Source organism: Heptranchias perlo, unplaced genomic scaffold (assembly GCF_035084215.1).
Source record: "Heptranchias perlo isolate sHepPer1 unplaced genomic scaffold, sHepPer1.hap1 HAP1_SCAFFOLD_53, whole genome shotgun sequence".
Lineage (NCBI taxonomy): Eukaryota > Metazoa > Chordata > Chondrichthyes > Hexanchiformes > Hexanchidae > Heptranchias > Heptranchias perlo.
Window position 1 is genome coordinate 2,031,875 of NW_027139548.1, and position 8,593 is coordinate 2,040,467.

The 8,593-nt window shown below is 44.3% G+C and overlaps 1 pseudogene; it reads right to left on the bottom strand.

Moving 5' to 3' along the window:
- Positions 1–2,734: 2,734 nt before the first annotated feature.
- LOC137315014 (beta-1,3-galactosyl-O-glycosyl-glycoprotein beta-1,6-N-acetylglucosaminyltransferase 3-like) lies at positions 2,735–4,619 on the bottom strand (annotated as a pseudogene).
- Between the last annotated feature and the right edge of the window lie 3,974 nt (positions 4,620–8,593).

An 8,593-nucleotide genomic window follows, 5' to 3' on the forward strand; every position in this document is an offset into this window, starting at 1 on the left:
GGGATCAGAATGCAGTTAATTTATACGGAGTTAGAATCGGGATAAACAAACAGCCAATGTTCGAAAGGGAAGATAATTCCAAACATTTAAAATTTCAACTCAGTGAGTTCACTGTGTCCTTCCGTCTGCTCTTTGATCCCAATAAACTCACAGCAATCTATGAGAGTTCACTGTGTCCTTCCTTCTGCTGTTTGATCCCAATAAACTCACAACAATCTATGAGCGTTCACTGTGTCCTTCCCTTTGCTGTTTGATGCAAAGAAACTCTCATCAATCTGTGAGAGTTCACTGTTTCCTTCCCGCTGCTGTTTGGTCCCAATAAACTCACAGCAATCAGTGGAATTTCACTGTGCCCTTCCCTTTGCTTTTTGATCCAAATAAACATACAGCTATCTATGCCCCTTGCTATCTTTTACGTTCCGATAATAAAAAAATATTATGGTGATCAATAAAATCAAAATGAGTACACGGAACTGATATCGTCAACAGAACGCAGGTTCTCTCCGTGGTCTTCTGAACCAGAGATGGAAGAGCTGGGGGAAATGTAATGACTGTTACCACACAGCGAATTAATGACCTTTGTTAAAAGATCAATAATTCATCAGAACAATTCGGATTAAATGCGACTGTGTGTGATTCAGATCGAGGTCTGCTCTGGAGAACAGGGCAGTGAGGGATTATTCACATCAATCGTGTTTATGCCTGTGATGAGTAAATGATGTTTACCCAAGGTGAGTTCATTGATGTGCACAATTCACAACACTAACTTACCCTGGAACTTGAACTGGTATCAAGATCCACAGCACAAGGTAAGGACCTGGAATATAGAAAGCTCTATTATTATCTTTTATTTTACCGGAATGGACGCATCGCCGTTTATTTGTGCAGTAATTCGATGTTATTGAAAAGTTGTTGTGTCCAAGTTGGATCAGGTAAGAAAGGATTGCTTTTTAAACAAAATAACTTCCTGGAAGCAGCGCCATTTCACAGAATAAAACTTCCAAATGCAAACTCAAACGCTAAAATTCTACTGTTGTACATCGTATTCAAATGTAATTCTTGTTTGTGACACGGTTGTGAACAAAAAGCTAGAGGTCGAGACTTTTCAACATAATGCAGAGCCCGTCATCATCACCGAAATCCAACGTTTCCAGCTCCGGGAGGTTTACCCTTTGACCCGCAGTGACCTCAGGATGCGAGGGCGACTTGGTACCAAACCGAGGCAAATGCCTACGTTTTGCCTAGAGGGGTAACCGCTATCACTTTGGCATTTAACTCTTGTAATTGTGTAAAGTCGGACGAGGATTGAAACACCACCCGAACTGAGTGTGGGTGAGGAAGTTATTGCTGAGTGAATGTTGCTTGATGGCGCTATTGATGAGTCCATCCATCACTTTGCTAATCACTTTGTGAGGTGACTGGTGGGGCGGTAATTTGTTGGATTCAGTCCGTCCATAATATTGTGGCCAGGACATAGCTGATCATAACAAAAACATGTCCCTGGAGAGCAAAAATTCCAAGTGTACTGTCAAGCAACCATAGTCAACACGTGAGGTAAGACTCAATATAACGCTAAGGGAAGTAATTTACACAAATGTCAAAAAGCGGTAATTTAGGGGACTGGGAAAAATATAGAAAAAAACCAAGGGGCACAAAGAAAATATTAAGAGCCGCAGAAAGGAAATACGAAAGTAATCTAACATGCAAGTAATCTAACGGCTGGTCGTAAAAAATTATTAGGAGCAAGAAAGTAGCTGAAAAAGAGGTGGGTCCATTAAAAGCAGACACACGTGATTCGGTAAAAGCTTACAAGGCAATAGCGGATTTATTCAACGAACACATTGCATCAATTTTCGCAGTAGAGGAAGAGGACAAAATACCAATGAGATGAGGGAAACTAAAAACGGAGCACTTGAGCAGATATGAACTGAACAGAGAGAACCAGCATGACTTTTTTAAAGGTAACCCAGGTCGGACTAATATAATTGAATTGTTTGAGGAGCTCACTTATAAGATAGACAAAATGATATCCATTGAAGTTGTGAATGTGGAGATGCAGAAAACATTTGATAAGGTTCCGAACAAAATTAATTGGCAAAAATTAGAGTGCATGGAATTGGAGGCATCCTTTGGACTTAGGTTGGAAATTGTTCAGGCGGTCGGTTGCATAATTTGGCTTTTATTCCCTTCAGTATAGAAGTTTGAGGGGAGATCAAATCGAGGTGTTCGAAAGGTTAAAGGGAATGGATAGGGCGGGTAGAGAGAAACTGTTTCCAATAATGGGGAAATGTCCTTCAGAGGTACGATGGGCCGAATGTCTTCCTTCTGGGCAGTAAAAGTCTGTGATTTTTCAATTAATTAATCTCTATAGTGCAGACTTTCACTGCAACAAGTGATTCACCTCCACAGCTGCTTCAACACACAGGCAAAGCTACATCCACGCAGCCCCATATTACAGTCCTATTCATGGCAATGTCTCAGTTTGAACGATTGATGCAGCCATTATTACAGTCCTATTTCTCACTATGCTCCAGTTCGAATTAATTATGCATTCGCTGTCATGGTCATATTGATTACAATGATCCTCTTTGAGCAAACGACAGCTCATCTGTTATTTATTTTTGTTTATGTGTGACAGATACCCCCATTATTATTCAGCACATTGCTTCATCAGAAATACTTATCGATTCGCTGTTAAAGCCCTGCCTTCTGCCTGGGGCCGATATCTCCCCATTCACTGATAACTTCCTGTTCCGTGAATCGCTCGATGTCGGACATATTCCTCCATACATTGCACAGCTGTGTTGTTCACTTCAGGATCAAACTTGTTGGCGAACAAGGGTTTCTGTTGGAAGATCCAGTGCAGATCTGCAGAAGCATAAACACAGATTTGATGGCGGTACCTTCCTGTACAAGGCGGATATAAGGCACCTTTCTCAACATCACCAGCCTCAAAAGACCACTTCACTGCTCGAGTAAGGATTGGTGGGTCACCCCTACGGTGCCTGGGAGTGTCTGGAATGGAGCCGGGTACCTCGGGCATTCTCTGCAGGGTCGCCCAGATGCGTTCATCGGGGCTGTAGGTGTCCTCCGACCACTTGAAAAACGCCTGGATTTCCGAGTTCACAAATAAATTATTCACAAATTCTCTGGTGACCATAATGTATGCGGCCCCCACAAACATGGGGCTCCGTATGGGAGGGGGGCTCTTCTCTCGATCTGTTAAGACCACAGTTCCACGGATATCATAATGAAACTTCCATCGTCTCGGACAGACAAGAAAAGACCAATCGTTTCTCATTTTCCAACGTCATTCTATTTTTTTCGACTGCACCACAACTAACAGCAGTATCGATTAATAATAAATTTAGACTTTAGCTAATGTATTTTTGCTTGTTTAAATTTTGCCTATAAAATTCTGATGCATAGAGAAGCTCAAAAGAGGAAATCTAGCAGAAATGATAAGGTGGAGGCTCACTGCACAGCTACTAATGGCCGATTTAAGGGAAATGATACGGGAAATGTCAGCAGATTAGGTCAGATTGGTTATTTAGAATTGCTCTGGTCACCCACAAGTATGGAATTTAGACAGGTGAAATAAAATAAGCCAATCAACAATCGCATCTGAACGAAAAGTGTGTCAAGGCTTTGAAAACAATGTATTAAACAGCAAATGATCATATGCCAGTTGCCTGGAAAGAAGGCCCAATATGGTAAATAGGAAGTTATTCTTCTATTGTTCTACATCTTCCTATGTTGTTCTGTTCCTTTGAAGTTATCCTTCGATTCTCGTGCCCAAACTGAGTGATTTCAAACATACGATGTGGGGCATGAGGCCGCCGAACTCGAGGTTCAAGTCAGCACTTGACTCTGCAATACAGTGAAGCGGGAGATGTGAGACCAGGTAATGTAACACCCCTTGTGCTTCAGGTGACATGTGGTGTCACTGCAGTCTGATGATGAGCACGTTCCAATCATCCACTCCTTCAAATATCCATTCAGTTCCTTTTGATTGCATATAACCGCTTCCACTGCACCCCTTTGGCGGCTGGGCAGGCATGAAGCTGGCGCATTTACCTGTTTATTTCCCGGTGGAGTGTCCGAATCTATCACATTTGAGCCGTTCATGGCCATGAGACTGTTGACCATCTCTCGGTTGGTTTTCGTTGGAAAGTCTTGTCCACACACATTGATGAGATATCTACACGGGACTGAGCGCCTCAGCAGCTCTTCCATATATTCAGATCAGCCTGAACCCTGGACCATGAGGCGTACGTCACCGTCTCTAATTTACTGACAACGAAGACATTACTGAAAGAAGAGGCGATGGCCTGGACGGCCGAGTGAAACTGCTTTGGGGACTTCCTGTCCACATGGACGCAGTACACATTCTGAGGAGCGTAACTGCTTCTTCGGAGCCTCTCAAACATCTCGATCTTATCATAGATCACCATAGAATAGGCCAGAGGGAAATCGCGTTCCTCGGTGCTTGAGGAGAAAGTGTTGTATTTGCGGTTTTGAACAAAAGAATCGCAGTCTCGGGTCATTGTTTAGTAATCGATTTCAGTGAAGACTTTGTGTTTGTTTGCGATTGTAATCGAATTGATAAGAGCTTTTTCAACGGATTCCGGGTCACGGCTAATTATCTTCTAGCAACTGGAGTTCATTTCTGACAGATCGAGAGATGCATTTCGCTCATCATAACCTGGTTTTAGTTTAACTGGTTTCCAATAGTTCACCAACAGATTTCCTCTCCGGGAAAAATATCCACCAAGAAAAGTCACAGCGAGTCCGCACAGGGTTGACATCAGTACCGCCCGCCTGTAAGAACCCCATGCTAATATCATCATTGCCCTTTCACGAGTATTTAAAATGTAAATCTGTGATCCGATTTCCAGATATAATTCTTATGCAAATGTACACATTGAGGAATTGTGCTCTTGACAAGTAGGCACTTTGTTCCAGGAATTTGGATAAATTTGGCACCGAATTTTCAGGCACCAATGAATTCAAATCGGATGCTCGGGGATGACAACAGCTATTGTGGCTTCATTGGGTTTCAGCTGTCAGCTCTGTTGGACAGGTCGCACCTGCTCCTGGTGTCTTGTCCCCCTTCCAGTGTGCCTTTGTGATCGGTCAGACCTTGCACCTTCCCTCACTCTCTCAATCAGTCATTCGTTCACTCTCTGCGCTCTTTGCGCTTTGGTGGCACTTAGTGTCTCAGTTTCTTGTCGCAGAAATTATGCTTTTCCATAAACTTTTACTTAAAGAATGGAGTTGAAGGCTCGGGCGGGTCTCATGAAAGATTCAAGACCCTAAACGAAAAGGACGAGGAAAGCAACAACACAGTCCAGAACAAGAGAGCATAGCGTCAAACATGGACGAGAAAAGAAAAGAAAGACGAACATTCACACAGCGCCTTTCATCAACTCAGGATGTCCCAAGAGGCTTTACGGCCAATGACGTATTTTGAAGTGTGGCCACAGTTGTCATGTTGGAAACGCGGCAGTTGATTTGTGTGCAGCAAGATCCCACGAACACCAATATGATAATGACCGGATAACTTGTTTCAGTGATGTTGATTGATGCACAAATATTGGCCCGTACACCGGGGCAGCGGAATAACAAACTTCGACCTGAGAGGGAAGACTCTCATTTGAAAGACGGCATCACGCATCGTGCAGCGCTCCCTCAGCATTGCCCGTCCGACAGTGCAGGGCGACATCAGTACCGTACGGAGTTATAAGGACAGGGTTCCAATGCCTGTCTGTTTGAACTGCAAAATCTAAAGTCGGGAGGAGGCGTCACTGGACCAGAACTGGGTAAATCCCAAAGCTCCATGTTCCTGCTTTCTGTCCCTCTGCCGCTCTTAAAATGTGTCCGTGGGGAGACTGGTGGGGACCAGTATTGGGTTTATCCCTGAAATGTCCGCTGTAGAATGGACTCCCCCCTGAGATCGCACACTCACAGAATAGTCGCGTCCCCGGCGCTGGAGAACAGATCAAACAGCGGGAAATAGGCTACAGAGAGAAAGATGAACGGGAGGAATGAAAGAATAAAACACGGAACTGAAGCTTCGAAACTACATCAACCTTGTCTCGATTCGGCAATGATTGTCAGTTTCTTTATTACCCTGTGGATTTTGCAGGTTATTTCATTTTATTTCGTTACAACCAGTCAGGCAGAATTTCCTTGTTTATTTTGGCAAGTCCCAAGGTTGGAATTTGACCTGAGCCTTGTTTTATGAGATTCAGAGCTCCCTGTCTGTGTGAAAGCAGCTGCCGCACCTCAGGATGGATTTCAACTAAAACATTCCTCAGTTGTTTCAGGACAGGGAGCGGCCTCTCTGACGAAATCACATCGAACCGATTTGACAATTCGCTGCTGCTTCTGCTGTGAACAAAGTTTATTCAAAATTTTACTTTCGCTCTTCTTGTTCCAGGGAAGTTCAGTAAAACAGACACATGAAATTGTTACATTTCCATCTGGGACATTGTTCACTATAATTCCAAGCGATTTCCTGATGATTGCATTTTCAATACAGGGCACAAGAGTCGGTGTCTTGTCAGTGAGCTGAGCTGTTTCTGTCGGTGAGGACATTAACCATTTAACCGGTGAATTAAACTATCCCTGAGCATCAATCGCCTCAGCCACTGGGGGAAAGATTACTGACATTCCATAGTTACATTTATCACTGTAAATCTGCATTAGATACACCCGTCACATTGTTAAATACAGAAAAGCTCATTCCTGTTCCATAGTCGGTATAAAGATTGAATTTTCCTCTTTTTCAGCTTGGTTATCAGACAGTAATCAAAATCCCCTCCACAGGATGGAAGTGCCCGAAAAGAGACAATGTTTGAGGACAGATTGTGGTGGTAATTCCGAGGGATGTATTGCAATATTTCATTTCACTCTCTCATTTCTGTTCTGTTTTTTTTTACCCGGATTAAGGATTTACTCGGGCCGGAGACACAGGTTCAAGCGTCGGCCCCAAACTCTCCCGCCACAGACCTTCTCTTTCCTGCTCTAACACTCCCGTCACAGACATAGGAACATAAGTTGGCCATTCAGCCCCTCGAGCCCACTCCGTCATTTGATAAGATCATGGCTGTTCCGTGATCTAACTCCATATACCTGCCTTTGGCCCATATCCCTTAATATCTTTGCTTGCCAAAAGCTATCTATCTCAGATTTAAATTTGGCAATTGAGCTAGTATCAATTGACGTTTGCGGAAGAGAGTTCCAAACTTCGACCACCCTTTGTGTGTAGAAGTGTTTTCTAATCTCACTCCTGAAAGCTTTAATTTTTAGACTGCGCACCCTATTACTAGAATCCCCAACCAGCAGAAATAGTTTCTCTCTATCCAGCCTATCTGTTCCCCTCAATATCTTATAAACTTCGATCAGATTACCCCTTAACCTTCGAAACTCCAGAGAATACAACCCCAATTTGTGTAATCTCTCCTCGTAACTTAACCCTTGAAGTCCGGGGATCATTCTAGTAAACCTACACAGCACTCCCTCCAAGGCCAATATGTCCTTACGAAAGTGCGGTGCCCAGAACTGCTCACAGTGCTCCAGATGCGGTCTAACCAGGGTTTTGTATAGCTGCAGCATAACTTCTGCCCGCTTGTACTCCAGTCCTCTAGTTATAAAGGGCAGCATTCCATTAGCCTTATCAACTATTTTCTGCACATGTTCATGACAATTAATGATCGATGTACCTGAACCCCGAAGTCCCTTTGAACAGCTACTGTTTTAAACTTTTTTGCCATTTAGAAAGTACCCTGTTCTTCTCTTTCCTACCAGAGCTCTCCCGCCACAGACCTGCTCTTTCCTACCAGAGCTCTCCCGCCACAGACCTTCTTCTTCTTGCTTGTTTTCATCGAGCGATGATTTAAGCTGAGAGTTTTCTATTCAACCCAACAAGCCGATCGCCGATCGCGGACCCCCGAACCCAATCTCCCCCCGCCTGCAACGTTCGCGGACCCCCGACCCCAATCGCGGACCCCGACACTGATCCACCATTTCGTCCCCGGCCCCCACAACGATCGCGGAAACCCGCGAAATTCCCCGATCCAGACCCCCACCCCCGCCGCTTGTTTGACGCCAGATCCCTCCCCCCATTACTGACGACCCCCGTACCAACATATGCCCCGGGACTACCTATGCCCCGTGCCAACCCATGCCAACCTGTGCCCCGTGCCAACTCATGCCAATATATATCACCGTGCTCCCCATGCCCCCCATCCATACAAAATATTGTGGATGCTGGAAATCTGAAATATAACCAGAAAATGCTGGAGAAGCTCAGCAATTCAGGCAGTGTCTGTGGTTAACGTTTCAGATCGAAGACCTTTCGTCAGAACAAGAAGATGTGAAAAGAGTTCAAGATTTTCAGCAAGTCCAGTGCCAGGGAAAGATTGGGGAGGAGAGTAAAGAACAAAAGGGAAGGTCTGTGGCAGGAGAGTTCACTTCAAAATAAATACTGGGGGAAGTTTGGCGCCGCCGCATGAGGCTCTGTCTGCGGAGCGAGTAAATCCTTAATCCTGGTCACAAAAAAAAGGGGAAATAAGAGAGAAAAAGGAAA